A 25,318-nucleotide genomic window follows, 5' to 3' on the forward strand; every position below is an offset into this window, starting at 1 on the left:
CCTCCAATAGATGCCATCACTTGATTCCCAAAGCACCCAGGGAGGTCAGTACCTGTGTCTCCACTTTCCAGAGGAAGATTCAGGGTTGGGGCACCACCCACAGAGCCCTAGCCATGCTGGGGGCAGCCCTTGAGGGCTCCCCGGCTTCCCAAGCCTCGGTTCTCTCATCTAGAAAATGATGATGAGGCCCCTCTTTGGGCAAGGGATGGCCTAAGTCTCCTCATCTGTAAAATGGTGGGAATCTGACTTGCCAGGTTCCCGAAGGATTAATCACCAAATAATAACAATAGTGCACAACTATTGAGCACCTACTGTGTGTCGGGTACTTTTTAGGATCTCTGCAGGTATTAACTCTTTTAATTCTCATAGCCATCTCTGGAGGTAGCTCCTGGTATCATTCCCATCCTACAGTTGAGCAAACAGAGGCACCGAGAGTTTAAAAAAACTCACCCAGGACTTCCCTAATGGCGCAGTGGTTAAGAATCCACCTGCCAATGCAGGGGACACAGGTTCGATCCCAGGTCTGGGAAGATCCCACATGCAGCAGAGCAACTAAGCCCATGTGCCACAACTACTGAGCCTGCATGCCTAGAGCCCGTGCTCAGCAACAAAAGAAGCCACTGCAATGAGAAGCCCGCGCACCGCAACTAAAGAAAGCCCGTGTGCAGAAACGAAGACCCGATGCAGCCAAAAAAAAAAAACCTCACCCAAACTCAGATAAAGGTCTTAACACAGGAGGCCTCAATAAAGGTTAGCTTTCTTTTTTCTGTTCCACTCCCTTCAGTATCCAAAGAACTGCTCCCCACACTCTCCACCCTTCCCATCTCTTCCACCTCCTTCTGAACAGTGACAAAGTGTGTCATTTGTGGGATCACCTAGGGGACAAAGTTGCAAATGCTTTTACCTTGATGAAAGTGAGACAGCAGAAGGAACTTCCCAGCCACGGGAGCTGTGAGCAAAAGAGTGTGTTCGCCAGAGTCAAGGCTGAGAGATGCTGAGATAAAAACTTTCACGAGACAGCAATAGGGGCAGGGGGCAGACAGCCCTTCCAAGTTCCTTCTGGCCTTAGGATTCTAGAAGCAGGACGGCAGTGGGCCCACATGATGCCATCTTGCTTGTATGTTTCTTCCTGGGGCTGGAGAATGCCAGGCTATTGTCTGGCACTGGGGGAGGGGGAGCTCCTCGGCAACAGGATCCTGGGATTGGTGACAACACCCCCTTCGCCACCCCAATGCATGCCAGCCCCCCAGAGCAGCTGGGCAGCATTTCTGCTGTCTGTGGGCTCATTTATCATTCCAAGGGGGGCATCGCTGCCGTGAGGTCCCTGGGGACAGCTCTGCTGGGCCCCATCTGATTGAAATCCAGGCCCAGTGCACACACGGCTCAGGGAAGTGGCTGCCCAGAACCTGAAATAAATAATACCACAGGCAGGAGGCACAAATCTGCCTCTAATTATGGCATATCCTGATTAAATGGGGTGCGTAAATAAATATTTCAGCTTGAAAGATGAATCGGCCTGGAGGACCGCGGTGGCCAGCCCCGCTCTGTGCCTCTGTTGTCCTGCTTCTTCCCCGTAGGGGCAGACAAAGGACAGAGCCTTGGCCTCTCTTGCTGTGTGACTCAGGATCAGCCTCTCTCCCCACTCTTGGTCTCAGTTTCCTCATCCATCAAATGGGTATCAGTGATTACCCTTCAGCCAAGTTCAAAATTCTGGAGTTAGAATCTGAAAGGGCATTTGGGGTGACCAGGTTTCACAGAGCCAAGGAGGAGTGATATTAATAGTAAAGAATAAATAATTGGGGCCCAGGTGGTCATGAGTTTGAATCTCAGCTCTGGGACCATCCCAGTGCCTCAGTTTCCCCTTTTGTATGTTGGGTAGATGCAAAGAGCCAGTGGGTACTCTGAGATGCGCCTGGCACTTAGCACAAACGGTAGCCGCTTTGAGGATAAGCGACACCACACATGTTATTGTCACTGAAGTGGAGGTCCCCAGAAGACCCAGCCCCAGGCAAGGTCCACATTCTCCACACCTGCTCGGAGGCCCCCACCTAGAGACTTCTGTGCCTGGCCTAGCAGATGCCACCTACTGACTTCTGAGAGGTAGAGTAGTAATAGAATCGGGGGCCCAGGGGAGTGGAGGAGGAGGGAGAATCATCCCGGAAAAGTTTAAATCAATTAACTCCCTTCCAGAAAACAGGCTGGGAAATGTAATGGAGAAATAATGACTTTTCTCCACAGGATGAAATGACATAGACCAGGGCTCAGGAAGGAATCGGGGAGGCAGGAGCAAGAGCCCTGTCTGTCACTGCCTGTGTGGCCTTAAGTAAGTCTTGTTTCCCTCTCTGAGCCTTCATTTCCCATCTGTGCAAGGGGAAGGCTTGGGCCAGGAATGGCTAATAGATGGCATGCCTCCTGTCACTCTCCCCTCCCATGCCCATGGCAGGCATTGCTAATCAACCGCAGTACTGTTTTCATTGAACCAGGATGAGGTAGCAAAACTAATCCAAGCCAATGCTCGAGGCATTTCCCCTGGATGAGCCAGAGTTGGCATACAGGCACAGACTGGGTTTAGAGGGTCTGCAAGTCCTCCACTAGCACTAGGTCAATATTCACCAGTACCATTATCACTGGTTTGATAGACTCAGAATCCATCACAGCACTAATAGCAAAGGTTAGCATTCCCCGAGTGTTAGCTCTGGACCAGGCACTGGTCTAAATGCTTTCACATATTAATCTAATCTAATAACCATTAGATCTAATAACCATTAGATAAACCATTCCTATTATTATTATGTTCATTTTAAGACCAAGGCTCAGAAAGGGGAAGTGATTAGCCCACGATCACACAGCGAATAAGTGGGATCAAGATTCAAACCCATGCACCTGTCTTGCCGGAAACAGGCCAGATGGGGTAAGGGAGACCTTCTCTTCTCTTTTAATTGAAAGCCTAGGGAAGAGAACCACCATTTCTCCCGGCCAAGCTCTGTGCCGAATGTGTCACACACATTCTCAGTTTGGAACTACAATTATCCTTATATTCTGGATGGGGAAACTGAAGCTCAGAGGGGTGATGGGACCTGCCCAAAGTCATATGGCTGGTCGTTTGCTAGGGGTGGGGTGAGATGGCACTGTTCTCTATTTTCCACTGGCCCCCACCTGCAGGAATGATGCCCGTTTATCCTGGCACCTCCAGTGCCCTGCCCAGGACCGGGCACCCTGGGGTCATGGAATGAATGAATGATACTAGTACTAGAGGAGTTCCAGGCTTAGGGTACACAGCACCCCTTCCATTACCAGCCCTTGGACCTCTAAGCTGACTCCTTGTCCCTGTCCCTTGCTCACCCACCTGCCCCAGCTGGGTGATCTCTCACCTCTGCTCATGACCCCAGATGACCCTGGAGGCTTCTGGTTGGGGACCAAATCCATCACTCCTGCATGGTCTGTCCCAGCCCTGGCTCCCCCCATCCATCTTCCCACCACAGATAGAGGGAAGGGGAAGGTACTGCTCCAGGAAACACTGTCCAGTGTCCTCCCATCACCTCCCAGACACCCTCTCCCCACCTGCAGAACCATTTGGTCAAATACCTTGGAACCTAATATATGACACTAAAGGCAGAGGGCTGTAGCTGGAGGGTACAGGGTGTGAAGGCACCTGCCTAGTACTCAACCCTCCCTTTTTGCCTCCCAGCAGCCCCCAGGGTGGAGACCCCAGAGACCCTCCAGAAAGCCATGGAGAAAAACTCTGTCCTGGGGACCAGAAGACCCGGGTTTGAATTCCTGCTCAGCCACTGGCTCACTGTGTAATCTGGAGCAAGTCCCTCCCCTTCTCTAGACCTCACTTTCCCCATCTGCAACATGAGAGGATTGAACTCAGTGGTTTTCAAACCTTTTATTGTTGGAACAGTGGAGAGCTTTTTTCAAATTAAATCACGTGCTGAGCTCTGAGAGGAAAAAGAGATGAAATTGAATGTTCTCTGGTTGAAGTTGGCGGGGTGAGGGGTAGAGTGTGGACCTCCGAGCTCTAACTTTTCCAGCTCCATTTGCCCACTCCCACCACTTACTAGTGGTCCCTGAGGCATCTTTCTAAAACTCTAAGGTTCCTAGAAAGACTTTGAAAATATAGGAATAGATATTTTTTCAATCATTTTATTATGAAACATTTCAAACCTACAGCAAAGTCGGAAGACATTTACCATGAACACTCAAATATCCACCATCTAGATTCTACCATCAATATTTTACTGTACTTCCTTTATCAAATAAGGGCACCCTCGAAGCTCTGCAAAATGCCATGACTCAGAGAGGACTGTGCTGGGGGCAAGGGTGGTTCTGAGTCCTTCCTGGGAAGCCCTGCGAATTCATGATGGCAACACCAGCTGCTGTAACAAATAGACCCCAGCATCTTAGTGGCGTATCTCAACAGAGGTTCGTTTCTCACCTAACAGTTCAGAGCCTGTGTTGTTGGTCAACAGGTGGGCAACTTTCCTCAAGTGATTTAGGGACCCAGGCTTCATCCATCTTTGGTCCTGCCTTGACCTAGAAGGGTCGATCACCTGCCTTAGGGCAGAAGAGAAAGCTTATAGAGAAAAGGCACATTCACTTCTCACATCACGCTCGCATTTCGTTGGCCAAAGCTACTCATTCAGCCATGCCTGGAAGTGTCATCCCCAGCTACATATTCTCCCTGGGCTCTGCTTCTCGGCGTCATTTCACCCATGGAACGGGCTATGAATTTCAGCAGGGGGTTGGCTATCTTTGCCATACCCAGCATGGCTGGAAGCCCCACCGGCCACCCTAAGTCATCCTAACTATCCCCTGTCTCCATGCTATCCCATGCCCAGCCAGCTCTCCAGAGGAGTTTAACTTTGCTCAATAAACACGTATTGAGCTCTTACTGTATACCTGGGCTCTGCGCCAACCCTTGACCATACAAAGATGAACAAGACCAGCCCCCTGTCCTTCAGCACCTTCCAGTAAATGAAACAGACAACTCTTTCCCCTCGAACCCTCCCTTTCCTGAGAGAAAGCCCGTGAGATTTTCCACTTAGGAGGGAGGGTATATGTGACGTTGGAACACTAGAGGAAGGATCAGATGCGATAGATCTTTACTAGGCACATTTTGTGTGCCCAGAACATTCACGTGGGTGAGCTCATTTTTCTTTCACTCTGGCAAAGGCACTTTCTCCATTTCATAGAAGGGAATGGTTGCCCAGGCTCAGAGTGGTGAAGGACTTGCCTAAGGTCACACAGCTAGCCGTGGAGAGGGGATTTGAACCCAAATATCACTTTCTAGTTCTCTGCCCTTTTCTGCTCCACCAGGGTGTCTTCTGGAATCTGTGATAGAAGAGAGACACAGAGCATTAGCTTCCTGACATTAGCTTCCCTAGCCCTAAGCTAGGGGCTTCACACATGTCCCCTGATTTCTAAATCCCTACACCCATGAAGTTGGGGCTGTTATTCTTGTCATTTTAGAAGGTAGAGAGCCGAGGCTCAGAGAGGTGAACTGACTTACCCAAGGCTGCACAGCCAGTTTAATTTCATATCCTGGTCTGTTTGACCCCATTAGGTCACATCTTGATGTATGGGTGGTTTTTGTGGCTAAACATAGAGGCAGTGGGACTGTTCCTTGTTACCAGAATGGCTTAAAAGGCAAAGGGATGCTTTCTCCATTAACGATGGCGTGAACATATTTTAAGGAATGGAATGGTGTCTCTGAGCAACAATGGTTTACAAAACAGCTGCAGACAGCTTAGCAGATCCCCTCCCTGCTGGATCCCAGCCAGAAGGGGGCTCTGGGGCAAGGGAGGAGGCACCTTCCTGGAGCTCTCTGGGTCTGAGCCAGGGGCTGGGGCTGCGGGAGGGAGCCCAAGGCGACTGGGCAGGAAGCAGGGACCCAGCCCATCGACAACAAGGGCCCAATCAATGCTATCTCCCCAGGCCATGCCTGGCCAGACATTGATTTCTGCCGCTGTTGTTAACTCCCTGTTTATGTAACGCCTGAACTTTGCACAACTGAACCGTTTCATGTTCAGAAGAGGGCCTGTTGCCATGAAAACCAGGCTGCACATGACAGCCGGGATGCGGCGGTATCCCTGTTTTATTGGCCTGCGCTGAGTGTATTTTAACCTTGATAAGTCAATAACTTTTTGTACAAAAGGAGATCTGCCAGGCGGGCTGGGGAGGGCCTGCTGGCCTTTCCAGGCCAGAGGGGAGGTGGGGCGGGCTGGGTTTAATCCCCTGGAAATCTCACTGTCACTCAGAGCCCAGGAGAACCAGGCCCAGCTGGCCAGAGAGCAGAGATGACCTTGTTGGGGGGGGGGGGTCACCTTTGAGGGGGGGGTTGCCAGGACTACGCCCATCTCCAACCGTTTCTGGTTTGTTAAGGCCTCCAGCGAAGTCAGCAGGCCTTCGTGCAAAGACACCCACCAGGGCTCAGATCCTAGTTCCACCCACTCAAGAGCTCTGTGCCACCCTGATCAAGGCCACTGACCCCACCTCAGGGTCCACACCTGTAACACAGGCCAGTGGGTCCTCTTCATGGCTTGTTGCAAGGTTTACAGATCACGTATGAGAAGCACCTGGGGTAGTGCCTGGTCCATAGCAAGGCCTCAGAAGGTGGATGTTATTACTATTATTGTTGCTATATTTTACAATAATAATCATTGATTATGCTTTTAAAGAGCCCATTAGGCTTTTGAAAATGTTATACATATTTTCTCATCATAGTCCTTGAGTTAGGCAGGGCTATTCCCAATTTTCAAATGAGGAAACTGAGGCCCAGGGAAATTGGCTGGCTTGTCTAGGGGGTCATGTGATAAGATGGTGGTGCTGATTGAAGGAACAAAGCCTCCTGACTCCCAGTCCAGTGCTCTTTCAAACTCCATGCACAGGAATAGCCAACCCTGACTCTGGCAGACATCACTAATCAATGGTAGCACAGTGTTCTTTCCATTCTAATCCTGAGTGAGGCCTCAGAATCCTCCTCAACACAGAGCTGGTATTTGAGATGAGACTCATATGGAACTCTGTGCTCCCAAAACGGCTCCAGGTTCAAGTCCCACCTCTGGCCCAAATGTACTGTACAACTTTGGGTGAATGCCTTCCCCGGGGTTTCCTGATCCCCAGTAGCAAAACAAAGGATGGGGGGCATTTCATGGTTCCTGGATTTTTCCGGGGGGTCTCCCAAGTGGAAGGGACCCCCACCACCTCCTGTTTCCCATCCCAACAACCCAGGCCCCTCGAACCCTCCCCAAACTCCATCTACAAATATTGACAGAGAAGCTGGTATGTGTCTGTGATTACACAAGGTGCTGGGGACACAGCAGTGAAGATGGTGACATTGAGTCCCACCCCTACAGAACTGACAGTCTAGACAGGGAGACAGGAAACAAACAAGTCAACCCACAGTGCTCAGAGAGTTGCCAACAGTGATAAGTTTGGGGAAGGGAAAAGCAAAAGGGAGGTGCTCTGGGGAGAAGAACTTCAGACGGGGGTAGTCAGGGAAGGCTTCTCCGAGGAGGTGACATTTAAGCTAACGAGCCAGCCGGGTGAAGAGCAGAGGAAGAGTGGTCTGGGCAGAGGGAACAGCTCATGCAAAGGCTTCGAGGTGGGAAGCAGTTTGGCACCTTCAAGCAACCAAGAGGAGGCCAAGGTGGCTAGTGGGATGTGAGGGTGGGGTGTGGTCGGGGAGCTTGTGGGTGCCAGTCCCTGCGACTACCTGGGCCTCCTCAGCGCCCCTCTGTTGGCCTCCTTGCCCCATCCCCGCCCAAAGCTTGGCCCAGAGAGAGGCTCCAGGTTCTGGGGATGGGGGGCAGGGCCGGGTGAGTAACAAGGTTACACGTGCTTCTTCTTTCTCCTTTTCTCCAGAAGAAGCATAAAGAGCTCTTTCTTTTCTGCTTATTAATAGCTCTGATTAAATTATCTCTGAAAAACCTACATGGCGTGCACCAATGGGGGCTCGGCTCCCTCCAGGCTCTGGCCTAGATTACAGCAATGAGGGCAGGTGAGGCACCTGGGGGATGGGGAGGGAGGCTGGGCCAGGCCTGCTCCCCCTGCCAGGATAAAGGCTCAGTCTCCACCTCCTCGCCTCCCTGCCCAGCCCCAGCTCAGCCTCTGAGCCACCACCACTCTGGGGACATTCACCTGGGACACTGGGCCTTTGCATTGACAATTCCCTTTGCCAGGAGCACTCTTCCCTCACCTCTCCCCTTGGCTACCTCCTACTCATTTTTCCCAGGACAGCTGATCATTCTTTCCACCACCACTAGCCCACCAGCTGGGTCAGGTGCCTGCTCTGTGCTTTTCCCTTCCCTGTTACCCTAGGTGATAACTGCTAGTCGCCTTGTCTGTCCCCCATGAAACTTGATTTCCACAAGGCCAGGGACTGTGTCTGGGTTACTGCTGAATCCTCAGTGGCTTGCACAGGGCAGGTCCTTAGGAAATGATGAATGAATGAGTAGGGTTAAAGGGGGAATGATCAGGCCTCAGTGAGAGAGGCATGACTAACCTTACATACGTGGGAGAGTGGAAGCAAAAATTCTAGGCTCCAGGCCTCTTGAGCAGTGCCGCTGTGTCAATTAACCCCATTTCACCGATGGGAAAGTGAGGCACAGAGCAGATGAGTCACATGGCTAGTCACCTGAAGAGTTAGGATTCAAATCCAGCCTGTCTGATTGCCCTCCCTCTTCCTCTCCCTGCTCCCCCTCTACAAGAAAACAAAACAGAAACCTGGGCCACATTCATCTATTGATTCAGAGATTAATTCAACAAACCTTTATTGAGCATTGACCGTATGTCAGGCCCATGTTGGGGATAAAGCAGTTTGAATGCAGCCCCTGACCTCACAGAGCCCTCAGGTTGGTGGGGAAGACTGACAAAAGAGTGGGCCATTATAACACAGACTGGGTGCATCTATGAAAGGGGAAGCACTCCAGCCTGGAGAGCAGTAGTCACGGAAGGCTTCCTGGAGGAGGTGGCAGCCTAACTGAAATCTGAAGGCGGAGCAAGCATCAACTACCTACCTGGAAAAGAGGACATTTTAGATGGAGTGGACAACCTGGGCAAAGGCCTGGAGGCCAGAAAGACATCTGGGAGGATGTACAGGTATTTTAACAAGGCTGAAGTGTAAGGGGCATACAGGGCACATGAGGAATGAGATGCTCTCAGTCCCCTTTCCCCCTTGGAGCCTCTTGGACCCCTGGCTGGAGCCAACACAATGTTCAGGGGCCGACCTGCCTGTTGGTTCTACGGACCGTGGCAAATCCATCTTGACATTGTCTCCATTCACATAATGCAGAGTTATTGGACATGACCAAAAGCAAGGAAAGGCTGGGTCAAGGCTGAGAGTTGGGGGGCCAGGGGGCAATGGTACAAGGGTCTGACCTCAGGGATGTGGGCTGTGGGAAATGGTATGGGGCAGTAGCACTGAGCTTGTGTATGGGGCATAAGTGAAGGTCCAAGGCTGAGCATCTGTGAGGACATCCACCTGCCTAGAAGGGTAGAGGGGCACCTGGAAGATGAGTTCCCTATGTAGCTACCTTCGAGCCTGGTGCTGCCTGAAATGCCACCATTTAGCACATCATGGACTCACATACCTTCAGAGATGGAGGGGCCTTTTGAGATCATCTAACCCCTGGGCTGCACTTTGGAATAATGTGGGGACCTTTGGAAACTACGGAGGCAGAGACAGGTTGCCAGCTCCAGGGTCTGATTGGCAGGGCTGGGTTATAAGCCCCAACCTCCATTTTATAGCAGAGGAAACCGAGGTCCAGAGAGGAGAAGGAACTTGCCCTCAAGGTCACACCCAGTCAATGAGAGGCTGGCACACAGCACAATAAATCAAGGTCAGGGGCTCGGGTTGGGACCCCAATCTGTCATCGTGTGACCTTGTGCAAGTCGCATGGCCTTCCTTGGCTGTGAGATGTGGATAATAATGGAATAGACCTCACAGAGTTGCTGTGAGGGTAAAAGGAGGTAGAAATATGTGATATAAATAGCACTGAGCATGCGCTTTGGCACATAGTAGGTGTCAAGTCATGGTAACCTACGACAGAAGAAATCCCAAACTTTGCAAAGGCTCTGGTGTGGCCCCCTGCCGCCATCTTCCCTTCCTGCTCTCTCTTTCTTCCCAGGGTTTTGATTGTCGCTGTCCCTCGCCTTGCACCTGGCCTGGGTCCACCAAGCATTCTCCCCACCTGTTCACGCCCAGGTCCACACAGCAGGTCGCCTGGGCAACCCACCCAGACGTCACTGGCAGCTCTGGCGGCTGGCCCAGGAGCTGAAGCAGCTGGTGGCTGGATCACGTTTCCAGGTGAATCCCCTCCCCCACCACAGCCCCCCTCTCCGGGGGGTTTGGGTGGGGCAGCGGGGAGAAATAGAGTGGGGCACGGAGACAGGGAGATGCTGGGAACGGGGAGCGTGGCGGGCAGCCTGAAACAGGGCCAGCTTCTGTCCTAGATAAGGCAGTGCGTGGCCTACTTGGGCCGGCGCTGGAGCTTCCCTGCCGGTGCCTCTCCCAGGCTCTGGGTAGCTGTGGGTTGGCTCCTGGAAGTAGGCTAGGGCCCAGCTATAATCAGCTCCTCCCACTGGGTACATTCACCAGGGTCTCCAGAGCTCCCCACATCTGAATGACCACAGCTGGCATTTATTGAGCACTTACTGTGTTCTGAGTCCTTTCCAGGCAATAACTCACTCTGCCCTCACACCAACCTGTAAGGTAGGAATTATGATACACAGACAAGAAACTGAGGCACAGAGCCATGAAGATAAATGTCAAGGCCACAAGGCCAGGGCTAGAATCCTGCCCAGGTTTTGTGGGACTGGGGGGTGTGGGGTGGGATGGGGGTGAGGGTCACACAGACATAGCCTGAGTGTGGTGGGAGGAGTTCTGACTGCTGCTTTGCATTTCTTTAGGGATCCTGAGATCTTTCCTGGAAAGCTGCCTCCCCAACTTGCTGTGTGATGCACACATGGCAACTGAGGGAAATGTCCCTCCCAGGGCTCAATTTCTCCAGCTGTAAAATGGGACTGCTAAATGGGCCAACCCGCGGGCTATCAGACAGAACAAATGAGAACCTATTAAGCTGCTTAGAAAGTAAAAGGCAAGGTGCGTATAGTTTGATGGAGTCAAAATTTGGACCCCAAAGAAAAAAGCAGGGCAAATAAACTTCCAATGAAGTATCAAACAAAACAAAATAAAACAACAAAAACAAAAACCCCAGGTGATACTGTGCCTCATTTTCTCCATCCGTTAAGTTGGGGCAGTGGGTACCAGCTCCTACCTCCCACATGTGTGGTGAGGATCTGGTGAGGTGAAACTTACAATGAGCATGGGGCCTGGTTTTATAGTTAGTGCTCCACAGATCTCAGCTGTGATGCCAAAATCAATCACTGCCAACAATATGAATTGAGGCAAAACATTCTGGAGTGTCACTTCACATCTCTTAGCCTCAATTTTCTCTATAAGTTGGGAGTATAATGATAGTACCTGCTATATCAGTTTTCTCATGTGTAAACTGAGGGTGATAATACCTATCTCACAGGGTTGTCTGTGAGGTTTAGGTAAAGTATCAATACTTGGTTACATGTGTTAGCTTCTTTTTTTTTCTTTTTTTATGTTGGGGGTAGGAGTTTATTAATTAATTAATTTATTTTTGCTGTGTTGGGTCTTCGCTTCTGTGCGAGGGCTTTCTCTAGTTGTGGCAAGTGGGCCTCTCACCATCTCTTCATTGCGGTGCGCGGGCCTCTCACCATCGCGGCCTCTCTTGTTGCGGAGCACAGGCTCCAGACGCGCAGGCTCAGTAGTTGTGGCTCACGGGCCTAGTTGCTCCGCGGCATGTGGGATCCTCCCAGACCAGGGCTCGAACCCGTGTCCCCTGCACTAGCAGGCAGACCCTCAACCACTGCGCCATCAGGGAAGCCCTGTTAGCTTCTTTTATTAATTTTATTATTTTTAACAAACTCCTCATTGGGGTGTTTCCAAAATTAAGTGAAACAATGCAGACAATGCACCTAGCTTGTGCTACCAAATACTTGCTCAATAAAATGATACCGATTTTTCCACTCCTCGCTCCCGACAAAGGGACTACAAGTGCCAGCATGCCCTGCGCCCCCAGTTGGGGCCCCTACGACCGGCTCTGGCGCGCTGCATGCCGGGAGTTGCAGTCCTCGCGAGGCAGGCTCCGCCTCGCCCCAGCTTGGGGGAGGAGGTTGGAGAGCCGCCCTGCCGGCCTTTGAATTTTGCCGCGAAAAGCGCGCGTGGCGGCCCCCGGCTCCGCCCCCCGCAGGACGCGGCGCCGCGTCACCCTGGTAACCGCCTCTCGGCCGCCGCTGATTGGGCCAGACCGCAGGGGACGGGCGGGGGGCGAGACGCGGCTGCGGCTGCGGGCGCTAGCGCCTGTCAGTCGGACCGGAGCGAAGCAGCGGGCAGGGCTGCAGGGCTGACGGTTCCGCCGAGAGGCTGCGCGCGGCACCCGGGGGAGGCGAAGAGCCGGGCACGCCGCCTGTGGGGCGCGGCGCGCGGCACCCGGGCCCGAGGCGAGGCGAGGCGCCGGCGCGCGCCAGGCGGCTTGAGGCTGAGGCCCCGGGAGCCCCCACGCGCCGCCCGGGGCCATGGGCGCGTGAGAGCCCGGCGCGCGCCGCCCCTGCTGCAGCTCAAGAGCTCGAACGCCCAGTGCACCATCCTCCGGGCCGTCCTCACATCCGCCCAGCGCCACCCGGACCGGTTATTTCTCGGCGCCGAGGCCCCCGGGGCTGCACCCGAGCCTCCACCGCCCGCTGCCGCCGCCGCGGCTGCCGCTGCTCTCCGGCTTCCCCTCCCCCCACACCCGGGGCTCCGAGCAGGAGGAGGAGGGGCCGGTGCATTCTCGCCGCCTCTCTTTGCAACCTGCGGGGGCCGGTGCATGCCCAGCGAGGAGCCGGGCCGCTGCAGGTGCGTGCAGCCTCGGAGGAGGCGACCCCCCCACCCTCGGGCGAACCGGGGGGCTGCAAGCCACGGGCGGGCGGTCGAGCGAGAGGAAGCAACAAAGACAGGCTGCAGCTGGGGCCGGCGAGAGGAGCCGTGGTCCCCGGGCTCCTGGCGCGGGCAGAGAGGGCGCCCAGGGGAGCTGCAGCCCCGAGCGGGACCCCGAGGGGAGGCGCAGCGCCGCCCGCCGGACGCTGTGAGCACAGGCCTCCGGCGAGGATGCGCCGCCTGAGCGCCCGCGCGGCCCGGATCCCGGGCGGGCACGACCCCCGCTGAGCCGAGAGAACCCCAACCCCCGACTTCGGACGGCGTGGGCCGGCGCCTGGATAGACCACACCGACAGCGTCTCTTCCCACCCGGAGAGAGGCATCGGCCCCCAAAGGGGGCTTCCTCAGGCAGCCGCTGCCGCCTCTGCCACCTCTGCATGGCTGCGACCCGGCGAGCGGAGAGTCGTAGCCGCTGAGACCTGGTGCCCTTCGACGGCCTGGCTGATTAGGTGAGTTCCGCGGGGCGGGGTTCCGGGATGAAGCTGGGGGCACCCTCTGGCGTCGGGGCAGCCAGATTGGAAATAAAGAGGCCCTGGGCTGTTGGCGATCCTGAAGCAGCAGTGGCCCTTGTCTGCCCCTTGCCCCCCGCGCACAACTTGTCTAGACCGGCCTGTCGGCCAGAGTGGACACGGGGGGCTCGTTGTGAGGACTCCGGCAGAGCCCTGGGTGGGGCGTCTGCCGGAGAGGAAAGGTCACCCCACCCCTAAAGCCAACAGACAAAGGTAGCAGCTCAGTCATCCGAAAATTCCCCGGGAGTTCTCGCGTCTTAGAGTGGTTGGGGGAGCACCCAGGATGGGACACCTTGGGCTTCTCCCGAGTAGCCTCTGAAATCTTCAAGGGACATTAGCTCAGAGGGGGACATGGTGTCCCGCCCATGCAGGTGGCTGCGTCGAGGATTGTGCCCTCTGAGGCTGCACTGTAGCAGGGTTCACCTTACCGCCGCGTTCCTACAAAGAGCTCGCAGGGACGATGGTTTCCCCAGTGGGGTCACGGCGTGACGTCACTGCCAGACCTCTGACGTCGCTGCGGTTGCCGTGGCGACGCGACTTGTCCTGACCCAAGGCCGGAGGGGGCGGGGTCGCGGTAACCTGGAGCGAGGCTGGATGCCTTTGAGTAGTGGAGGGGTGAAAGCAGACTTCCCCCACCTCCAACTGCAGTCCTCTGACCTAAATCCCCAGCGCCCCAATGGGGTGGGGGAGGGAGGCAGTGCCAGCTGTCCCTGCTGATGCTCCTCCCCCCAAAGACAGGTGTTTAGCTTTGCCCATATAGCCTGGCAGTGCCTGGGGGCGCAGGACTCCCAAGCAGAGCAACTTTCTGCTTTCAAAAGGGGATGCTACAGAGGAGAGCTCCCTGAACCCCAACCAGCAGGCTGAAGTTCCCAGGGTCCCCAGAGTGATGTGGGCCCCCAGCCTTAAAGCAGGCTACTTCTGCTCAGGGAAACAGGGGTGACCCACCCCCAGCCAGGGAAGGTGCAGAGGAGCTGCTGCTTGCTGCCCCTCCAGTCCAGGGGTTCCCCCTGCTGCTCGACCCCAAGATGGCAGGGCCTTGGCCAAGCCTGAACTCCCGACTGCCCCACTCTCCTCTTGGTGTTTAAGATGATTTGACAAGCACAGTGTGGTGCTCATTAAGTGAATGGAGGATAAGTCAGGCCCATCAGTGCCAAGGTCTGAATAAGCGTGCCCCTGCCAGGGGCCAGCTTTGATGGGGGTCAGGCAGCAGTCCTCTCTTCCCCGCCACACCCCAGCCCTGGCCCTGTTCCTTGTGAAGGCCCAGAGCAGCATTCTGCTGCTGGCTCTTTGATTCCTCTTCTAAGTTCCTTCCAGCAGTTGCTGCCGGTGTCGGATGTGGGTGAAACTGCTGTGATCACATTTCTAGGAAAAGGTTAGAGAACTGTGTCATTGCTTAAGCGGTGCGGGGTGGAGTGACAGCAGAGGGGAGTGTGTGGGGGTCATTATGAGAAGCCAGGCCCCAGTCTCTACGTAGTGAGCTTTTTCTCCCCCGCCCCGTTCTCCTACCAGGCTATCTAGCTAGATTTAACAGGTCGATAAGTATCAGTGGAGCTGCTTTGGGGGGCTTGGCAGGGAGATGATATTTCCAGCTGAAATGGTGTCGTTAAACACACAGGCTTCCAAGGACAGAGCAACGGCAGATGGGGGTAGAAGCGGGAGAGGTGGGCAGAAGGGCTGTTTGCGCTGCCTCTAGAAGCTTCCCAGTTTAGAAACAAACTCGGAGTGCGCGCCAGAGATCCACAAACACAGGCAGTCGGAGGTCCTCCGTGGAGTATTTACACTTCCACAGCCAAGGCGGAGGGAGAGGCTGTCAGAATTGGGCAATTCCTTCTGTTCCCTTCCCTGGGCTTGGCAATAGCACCAGGCAACAAGCAGGAGGGAGTGCCAGCTTACCCGGCGTCTCCTACGTGCCTGGCATTTTACAGGATCTCAGTTACTCTTTGGAGTAGCTTATGTGCTGTGGCCCATTTTACAGATGAGGAAATTGAGGCTCAAACAGAGGAAGCAACAGGCTACAGGTGCTCAGCCAGGCAGCTGCAGAGGCTCAGCTCTGAACTGCCTTGGCTCCTGAGTCCCCAGGTCTTCCCGCCCCCTTCCATGGGTGGAGGGAGGCACCCCCACTTGTTGGACAAGGGTCCCTGTAAGACTCAGGGGCCATCTGCTATGGAGGCACTGTGATGCCTTCCCACACTGAAACCCGGGTTTGAATCCTGCTTCCCCATTACCTACAGGACAGTGTTGAGCAGAGTAGCAACTTGTGTCCTGGCCGTGTGAGCAGCCTGTTCCCCTCACCCCCAGCACCCCTTTCTCCAATACTGGGGTAAGAAAGGTATGGCATGAAACCTGCCTTCCAGGAAGGGTCAAGAGAGCCAGCCCTAGGCTCCTTGTCACCTGCCCCTCTGGGCTTACCTCGGGGAGGGGTGTGAGTCCGCCCTCAGCCATTCTGGGCACCCTCTTGGTTGGCCCTCAGCTGGTGGGGAAGTCAAGGATGTTGATGGGGCAATGACAACTTTGGCTCCCAACCCAGCCTGAGGGTCAGGAAGGGCCCTATAACATGGTACCATGTGAGTCTCAGAAAGGACACATAGAGACCTGCCAGGCAGGGGAGTGGAAAGGTGTTCTGGGCATTAGGAGTGGCCGTGTAGCAAGCCTGAATGCTGGAGTGTGCTGCTGAGGGGAAGAGGTGGCCCTGGGGTGGGTGTGTCCTGGAGGCTGAGGTGATGGGAGAGATTTAAGCAGGGAGAGGATCCAGTGAGGGCTCCCTTGACAGTGACGGAGACCCTGGACATCCCTTCCAGTCCGGGGCAGGTGGAGGGGGGTGTGTGGAAACCTTCTCAACTCTCTGAGCAGTCTCCTCTCTCAAGGTTAGCTCCCTACCTTCCACCCGCAGTAATCCTTATCACAGGTCTAATTCCATATAAGCTCACCCACCCCCTATCCCTTCTGAGCTTCACAGTTGCTCTGGACCGGGGCTGCACTGGGCTGGGTTTCTTAATGCCCAGTGGCTCGTGATTAAGAGCCAGGCTGTGGAGTGGGTCCACCTTGTTGGCTGTGTGACCTTGGGTGAGTAGCTTTGCCTCTCTGAGCCTCAGTTTCCTCATCTGTGAGAAGAAGCAGATAATAGCACCCACTGCCCAGCCTCGTGTTAGGGATTCAGTGAGGGCTGAGCACAGACGATGGCATACCATAAGCACTCCATAAATGCACATTCTCATGGCCACTGGTAGCCTTATCCTCAGAACAGGGCCTTGAATGGCTCTCCCAGTCCCTCTTGGAGCCAAAGATCAAAGACCCTAGGGCAGGTCAGGGACCCCCACCCTTCCAGCTGCCTGTGCTGTGTCTCCCACCCACCTTCCCAGAGCACCCCACGTGGTGAGCACACGTGGCTCCCATGTGAGCCCTTGGGGGCCTGGGGCCTGGCCAGGGGCCCCCCCTGCCCAATCTCCCTTCTGCCCTCTCCGCCTTCCAGTCCCTCACAAACCGGAGGAAGCTAGCGGAGCAGCTCATATTCAAGGACCGTAATTCAATCGGGCGGCGGAGATTCCTCTGGGCTCCGGGGCGGGGGTGAGAACGGGGAGGCGCACACAAAAGGGCCGCCTTATTACCTCCCGCGGGCCGGGGATTGCTGCTCTCCCCCAGCAGCGGCCGGAGCCGCCTTTATTGTGTTAACCCATTTGCGTGTCAAGAGCTATTGTGCGCTTTCTCTGCCTGTGGGGGGCGGGCTGCGGGAGGAGGGCTGCGCGCCGGCCGGTCACCTCTGCGGGCGCCGCCCACCGCCCTGATTGGTTGCTAAGTGATTTGCATCCAAGGTAATCACTTTTATCTCAGAAGGATGTCGACTGTAATTATAAGCTACTGACATCTTTTGAAATCTGCCTAATGACTATTTTAGTCTGCACGGGCTGGGGGTGGGGAGGGGGATTCTGGAGGCTGGAGGGGTGGGGTGAGGGAGGAGGCTGGAAGGGGGAGGGATTCCTTCCACCTGGGCCGTTGGTTGGTTTGTTAGTTGAGAAATATCTGAATGCCTACTGCGTGCCTGGAACAAAAGGCGGGGGGGGGGGGGGGGTGGGCGGGTTGCATTCCTAGGGGCGGAGTTAGTACCATTTTAGAGATGGGAAAAATAGAGGTCCAGGGGATGAGCCACCTGCCCAGAATTATACACCCAATAAGTGGTCAGTCGGGACCTAAGTCTCTCTGACCCTAAATTCACGCGCTGGCCACTGGAGTGGAGTGTAGACAGACATAATAATAGTAATCATTCCTGTCTGATACCTCCCAGGGTTTATGTCATAGCCCTAAGAAATGCAAATGCTATTACTACCCCCATTTGACCAGGGAGGAAACAGGGGCACAGAGAGATTACATTACTACCCAAGGTCACACAGCCAGGGAGGGGCAGAAGTGTGAGATCTGTTGATGGCCAGAAATAGGGGTGCAGCGTGGGCAGTGAGAAGGGTGAAAGGGCAGGCATGGGTTCCAGCTCCCCTCTCCCTCACCCCTTTGTGTTTCCATTTGGTAAACAATGGGCATCAGCCTGGGTTGAGGGCACCCTGCTGGCCACTGTCTGGGTGGCAAAGCTCTAAGGAATCAGATGGCCTGCAGCCTCCATGGGGAGTAAGATGAGTCTGCAACTGACTCGAATTATAGACAGAGCCAGAGCAGGGCTGGAGGAGAGACACTGAGGAGGGGAAGGAGGCTGGTCGTGGAGGGCTTCCTGCAGAGGAGGCTTTTGCTCTGGGCCCTGAGGACTGGGTGGATCTGCCCAGTATGGAGTGAATGGGGATGTCACTAGGAGGGAGTTTGAGAACCCAGGGGCATGACCAAAGGGGCAGGGGGAGCTTATAAGAGGGCGGAGGTAAAAGGGAGTTAAGCTAGGAGGATGTGCAGTTAAGCTAGGAGTGTTGCGCTAAGTACCTGACCTGTCCAGGGGAAGAGCAGCCAGAAGCCAGTGAAGGTGTCTGGCAGGGAGGGGTGCAATACGATCTGGGTGCCCGTAGGCCAGTCTGGCAGCCTCTGTAGGGGCTTGGGCGTTGCAGACTGGGATGAACCTTGGCTCCATTCTCGCTGGCTGTGTGTCCTCAGACAAGTCACTTTGCCTCTCTGGGCCTCACTTGCCTCATCTGTTCAAGGGCGTAATAGCAGTTTTCTCACAGGCTTGTGGGTGGGATGAGCTTGAGTGTGCGGAGTGCTTGGGGGAGCTTGACTGAGCCTTTCAGAGCTAGGTGGGCTCAGGCCCAGGACCCAGCCAGTCATCCTGGCCTCACAACAAACCAGCATCCCGGCCACAGCAGCTGTTTGGGGCCCTGGGAGCCCCTGCCATTGTGCAGAGGGCACAGGGGACAAAGGCCTGGGAGGTCAGGGGGTAAGGCCGAGGCTGGCTGTGAACAGGTTCCTGAGGATGGGGACTTAATGACTCAGAACTTACTGACCTAGAGTCTGTGGGGCAGGGGGCCGAGGAGGGGGAGGAGGAGGGAGGTCCAGCCACCAGCTGTCTGCTCCAGGGTTCGCTGCCAAGGCAGGGGCAGCTGCCCCGCAGGGTCCAGGCCTGAGCTTGGCACTGGGAGAGGCAGAGGTGGCAGAGCCTCCTGGCCTGCGGTCCCCAGGCCTGAACTGGGGGCTCGGCTTTGCCCCTCAGCATCTGCGTGACCTCAGTCTCCTCATCTGTCAGATGGGCCAGAGGTCCACTTTGGAGGGCAGCTGTGAGGTTTGGCAGGAACCAACAGCAAGCGGGCAATAAACAGGAACTGCTATTTTTGCTCTTTATTCATCCGTTCATTCCGGGAGATTCACCGCTCTGTGCTAGGCTCCCTGCCAGAAGCTGGGGATGCAAAGATGAACAAGCCCAGTTGCCTTGAGAGGTGGTGAGGCTTTAGACACACCATCACAGTATAGTGGGTAGGTCGCCACAGTATAGGAATTCAGTGTGCAGGTGCTGTGCCAGAGGCGGGGTGACAGCAATGAACAAGCCAGATATGGCCCCTTCCCTCTGGGGCCCCCAGTCTTTCAAAAGCATGCTGGGAAATCAGAGGTGGAAATGACTACTTCGAGCTGTAGTATTCAGGGAGGGCTCCCTGGAGGAGGAGGCACTTTCTATTGCTAGCTTTGGGGGCTTCTGTCTAAACACCATCACCTATTATGGGAATCACAGGACACGGCTGGTGTCTGCTGTGTACCAGACAGAGCTTTCCGCTTCGGCAACCACATCCTCATGTGGTTCTGGGAAGGGTGTTTTTGTCCCTGTTTGTAAATGGAGAAACTGAGACTCAGCAAGGTTTTGTCCCTGTTGTGTAAATGGTGAAACTGAGGCTCAGCCCAGGGCCACATGGCAGGTCAGCAGAATCCCCTTCGTTATCCACACAAGCTTTTGCCTGTCCTCTGCCTGTGAGGGTGCTGGGCTGGGTGGGGCTGTCACAGGAGGATCCTTGGGCAGGAGCTAAGGGGACCAGTTCTGGGCCAGCTGTTGCTTTCATGAGCTCACGACCTTGAGCAATTCACCCTCCACTCTAGCCTGGCCTCAGCCATGTCCTTTGTAAGATGTCAAGGATAGCAGATCCGTGGCAGGTCTGGCTTGCTTTACACTGCTGTGCCCTTGGCAGACATTGCCAGTCAGTTGCTGCCCTCTTCCCCTGCTGAGTTCTTCCCCTGACCTTGGGTTCTTGCCAGGGAGGGCTCTGGGCAGGTGGCACCAGTCAGTCAGTGGGGCCTACGTGCTGAAGCCTGCTTGCCTGCCTGGCCTCAATAAGCTCAGGGGTCCCTTTAGCCCATCTTTGTACGGTTCAGAGGACCAGGGTACCAGAGCGAGGGATTTCTGGGGAATCTTCTCTGAGGATATGGGTTGTTCTTCAGCCATGAAGACTGTTGAGGTGTGAGAGTCTGTTACCTTCCTCCAACTCCCAGAGTTGCACAGCCCATCAGATGCTCAGCATGGAGTGCTGTAAGCAGATTGCAGATGCTTTCAGTCTGGATAATAATAATAGCATTTACTGAGCTCTTCCTGAGAGCCAGGTCCTTCCTGGGCACCCTCTCATTCATCATTCCCCAGAGCACCTGCAGTGTGCCTCTCAGCACTCCTAGGAAGAAGTCTTAACCCATTTTAGAGATGTGGAAACTGAGGCTAAGAGCCATTAAGCAGAGCAGGGTTACATACTTACTCAGTGGCTGAGCTGGCATTCAAATCCAGGTCTTGAAGTCCACAGCCTGGGACAGACCGGGCAGCCTTCCTGGAGGAGGTGTCATTAAAGGCCAAGGCCTTAAAGGCTGGTGGACTTCTGACAGGCGGAGCTGGGCCTTCTGGGAAAGGGAAGGGGGTCCTTTTAGGTGAAGGGAACAGCATGAGAAGCAGCTCAGAGGCCACAGGCAAGAGTGTTTAGGTTGAGGGACTAGTGTATGGCTGGATGTGGCTGGAATGTTGTGGGGGACGGGGCTGTGGAGGAGACTGTGGTGGTCTTGGCATTTAGACTTTGCCCTCCCGTAGTAGGGAACTATGGCAGATCTTGGAGCACAGGAATGATCCAGTCTTGTCTAAGTGTATTTATTCAGCGCCTCCATGAACCCAGGGTGAGGTCAGCTGGTGCTTGGGGCTACCTCTGGTCTACTGGAGGCTTTAGCCTAGAACCTTGCCTGGCACATAGTAGGTAGGCATCCAAGAAATGTTTGTTGAATGAATCAATGAATGAAAATGCTTACCGGGTTGAAACGCTCCTGGTGTCCCTGTGGGCCCAGCTGCAAGGAGGAGAGAGGCCAGTCTCTCTCTCCAGGAAAAGTTGAACACCAGGCCTGGGGGTGAGGGCTGGGGGAGGGAACCAGGCAGGTACCTGGGGCAGGGACTTCCCGCCTTCCCCAACCCTGCTGCGTGTCCCCAAAGCCCTCCTAGACCTTTCCACAGGGCTGTCCGCCCTCCTCACCACCAGGCGTGGCAGGCAGCCTGGACCCAGCGCTTGGTGGGGATAAAAGATGAAGGTTCGTGACCATTTTTTAACTCAATAAAGGGAGAGACAAGCTGCAGGCTGCAGGCCGGAGATATAATTAGTTCACAGCAGTGGCGCTTTCTTGATTTAGCTTCTAAGAGAACAAGACAAGGATGTTATACCCAATTAGCAGTAACATCCAGTCGGGGCCTCAATAGGTGAGATAACAAGCTATTTTTATGACTTTTCTTTCCCAGCTTGGAGGGGGTGAGGGGAAAGGGGGTATCGGGGCCTTATTTCTTTTCATCGGGGAACAATTATTAGTGAACGCGGGATTTCCCAAAGCCAAATGATGCATTTATTAACCCAAATTAAGCAGGCATGCCAGCGTGGCAGCTGGGGTGGCATTTTGAGGCCAGGACTAGTGGAAGGGGTGCAGGCCCCTCACCTCCACTTTGGAAACCCTTGGAAATGGCTCCAAATGCAGAGGGTCCCTTGGTGTGGCAAGGGGAAGCCCAGGCCCTTGAGATATTCTTAGTGACTGCCTCGATTTCCCTACCTGCTTCGAAGAGGTACAAAGAGGCTTTGCCAGTTCCCCTGGGGATGAGGAAGGAGCCAGTTCTGGCCCGCGGCAGCTCTTCCTGGCACCACCTGATATCCTTTCTGCCAACTGGGCCAGAGGTTCTGGCTCCTCAGCCTTGAACCTGGCATTGCACTCTGCCCGCTGGACCCCCATTATGGCTCGTGCTGCCCGACCACACTCCTGCCTGTCCTGGGTCCCAGCCCCAGTCTCTGGCAGGGGCTGAGTGGTGATTACCTCCCTCCCTCCCCCCTCATTACCCACACAGCCGGGGCACCCAGCACTGGCCAAGTCTCCGCTGGGTAGGGGAGTCCTGCCAAGCCCCACCCCAGCTGCCTGGCCATACTCCGACTCCTGGCGAGGGCTGGGGGATGCCCAGAGAGGGAGCTGGCATGGCTGTCTCAACACACCATCATCTTGGGCCACAAGCCCAGAGCAGGTTCGTGGGCCTGCAACCGTCCTGCAGAATGCGGCCCCGCCCTGCCCCAAGTCCCGTCTCCCCGTCAGCGTGGAGCCCCGCGCTTGTGGCTCACACAACTGACAAATCCAGCCATGCAAAGTGGGAGTTTAATTGCAAACAGTTTTTATGGATCATGGGCCCATCTGTGCCACCATATGCAAAAGGGAAAAAAAAAATTCCCATAAAAAAGAAAAAACGTCTCTCCCTGCCCCATCCCCCCAGACTGACTCCAAAAGAAACATTTGCCAGGGTTTTTCTGGCTGGAGCCAAGCATGGAGCTGGGATCCACCCTGGGGGCTTCCTGTAGTGTGGGCCCGGCAAAGTCAGGGGGCTAGGCGGGGCGGGGTTGAGCAGGCCCCGTGGGGCCTGACTGCTGAGACGAGGCTTTTTTGGCCTCAGCAAACTGCCAGAAGTTCCTGAACCCACTGGGTTTTCTCTGGGCTCCGGGCCTTTGCACATGCCGTGGAGCTGTCCAAGTATCTGCTGTTCTTTCTTGGCATGGAATGGGCATTGCGCAGTATCGATGCAAATGTGGGCACGAGTGGGGCTCCTGGAACGAGGCGCCTCTTCTTCCGTTTCTAGCCCAGGAAATGCAGCCCCAGGAATTCTTTTCCCCCAGGCTGCCCAGGCCTCACAGACTCCGCTCTTCCCATTGGTCCTGGCCACCTGGCATGGTGCCCAGCCCGGCTGGGCAGATGAGCCCTGTCCATGGGGTCAGCGCTCCTTGGGACCTCAGGAAGGGCTGAGTGGGCTGGTCATCTGAGAGCACTCACCTCTGGGGCAGCCTGCTAGGGTTCTCTTGCCGCACCACCTCATCCCAGCTGGGGGATGTCAGACTGTTGTTTTTTTCCCCTCCATGCCTCAGTTTTTTCCTCTGTAAAATGGGGATAAGAACTAGATGCGATACTGCATGTGAAAAGCTTCTGTTATCTGTCTGTCATATCTCTTCCCCAAGTGAAGGTCTTTGTTCACTGATGTCTTCCCAGGTTCCTAATCAGGATACTCGATGTTCATTGAATGAATAAGTCAGCGAGTGAATGAATGCATGCATGAGTGAGTGAAGTATTCGGAGGACTCTCTGGGGAGGGAATGAGACACAGGCTCCAGGCCAGCCAGAAACTCAGGGTTTTTACACCCTTTCTATTGGAGTCTAGAAACCACTCTGCAAACTGTGGGGATTATGAGTTCCATTCTACTGATGGGGAAAACTGAGGCCCAGAGAGAGCCAGGGCCTCTCCCAAGGTCATGCAGCTGGAAAGAGGCCCGAGTTGGGACCGGAACTCTGATCTGACCATGTTCCTCGCCCTCACATTGTAGGTGAGGAAGGTTAGGCCCAGAGTGGGGAAGGGATTCAGCCAAGGTCACACGGCAAGGAAACAGCAGGCCGCGTTTGTGGGGTCCTTCCTAGTCCCTTGTAAACTGAGGAAACAGCCCCTCCAGCCTCAGAGCCAGGCCAGCCAAGTGTGCTGCTCCTCCCTCCTCCCCTGCCCTCCAGCTCCCCCAGGTCTGCACCAGGATCCCTGTGCCAGTGGGTTTCCCCATCAACTTCACCAACTGGCAGCTCCAGGCCGCATGCTGGGGTCCTGGTGCCTGAGGCCCGGTACTTGGGGCAGCCCTCCTGCAACAGGTAGCGGGGAAAAGGGGACCCCTGGGACCCGAGCAAGCACAGGCCAGCCAGGCCCCTGGCAGGAGCCCAGGGCAGACACCAGGCAGCCCATTCCCCACCTGGCAGTGATCACCAGCTCCTGTTGTAATCATTAGAACTATTAGAAGGAAACGTTCGCTTGAAGCAAATGTCAGGCGCCGAGTTGTGCTTTGTAAACGCTCACAATTAATGCCAATCAGGGCCGGAAAAAAGCCGGCCCGGAATCCTGTCTGTTTCATCTCATTTGTCAGCTGGTGCCGCTCCGTGTTGCACATTTTCATACAATTGCTATAAACATAAAAGGGAAACTCCACAGTGTTCCCGGGCGCCCGGATGGTGCACGCCGGCTTAATTACTTGGGATTCTGCTGTTCACTTGGCCGCCCCGCGCCCATGGAAGGGAGAAAGGGGGACTTTGTGTTGGCAGGATGCGGGCTCCTGGGGGTCAGCCAGGGAGATGGGTCAGGCGCCCGGCCCGGGTCTCCAGCCGTACCCTTCACAGGCTGAGGATGACTGTGAAGCAAGAAAAAAAAAAAAAAAAAAAAAAAAACGCCTAAAATAAGTCTGCAAAATCCTCAAGGAGAAAAGAGGGGCTCGGTGTTCACCAGACTTTGGCTTTGAATCCCATCTCCTAGAATGATCCATCAGGTTTATTGCCCTCCCCCTGCATGCCAGGCCCTGTGCCACTTGCCAGCCGGGTCTCAGTTTCCCCACCTGTGAGTTGGGGGTCATAGCCCAGTAGGTCAGGATTTCAGGCTGGCTGGGGCCAAGCTCTGGGCTGCAGGCATGAAATAGGCTTTTTCTCATTTAGTTGTTACATGGACCCTTTGAGGGCGGGCTGCTCTTCTTAGCAACAGGGAGTGTGAGGCCCGGAGTCTCACAGCCAGAAGTGGTGGAGCCAGGATTGCTGGACTCCAGAGCCCACCCTGCTGTGCCCTCCCAGGGTAACTGTAGTGTCAGAAGGAGATGATGGAGCTAAAAGTCCCAGCACACAGTAGGTGTTTTCATAAACAGTAGCTGCTGTCATCCCACTGCCTGCAGATGGGCCAGGGGTAGTAAGGGGCTCAGGCCCAGGCCTGAGGGACAGCACCAAAAGACGTAGACCTTGCTGGATGGAGGTAGTGAGGGGAGTGGTCTATAGGGGGATGCTGCCTGCCGCCCCCTCCCGCAGTTGCCTCTGACCTGCCTCGGAGGTGCTGGGTGCTAACTG

General features: G+C 55.1%; 1 protein-coding gene across 1 annotated transcript in view; it reads left to right on the top strand.

Moving 5' to 3' along the window:
• Positions 1-12,629: 12,629 nt before the first annotated feature.
• FAM222A (family with sequence similarity 222 member A) overlaps positions 12,630-25,318 on the top strand; it is a 56,704-nt gene continuing 44,015 nt past the window's right edge. Inside the window, exon 1 of the mRNA XM_060170546.1 lies at positions 12,630-13,457. The gene's annotated coding sequence lies outside the window, so the exon portion shown is untranslated. The remainder of the gene's footprint in view (positions 13,458-25,318) is intronic.

This window comes from Lagenorhynchus albirostris, chromosome 14 (assembly GCF_949774975.1).
Source record: "Lagenorhynchus albirostris chromosome 14, mLagAlb1.1, whole genome shotgun sequence".
In the NCBI taxonomy this organism is placed as follows: domain Eukaryota; kingdom Metazoa; phylum Chordata; class Mammalia; order Artiodactyla; family Delphinidae; genus Lagenorhynchus; species Lagenorhynchus albirostris.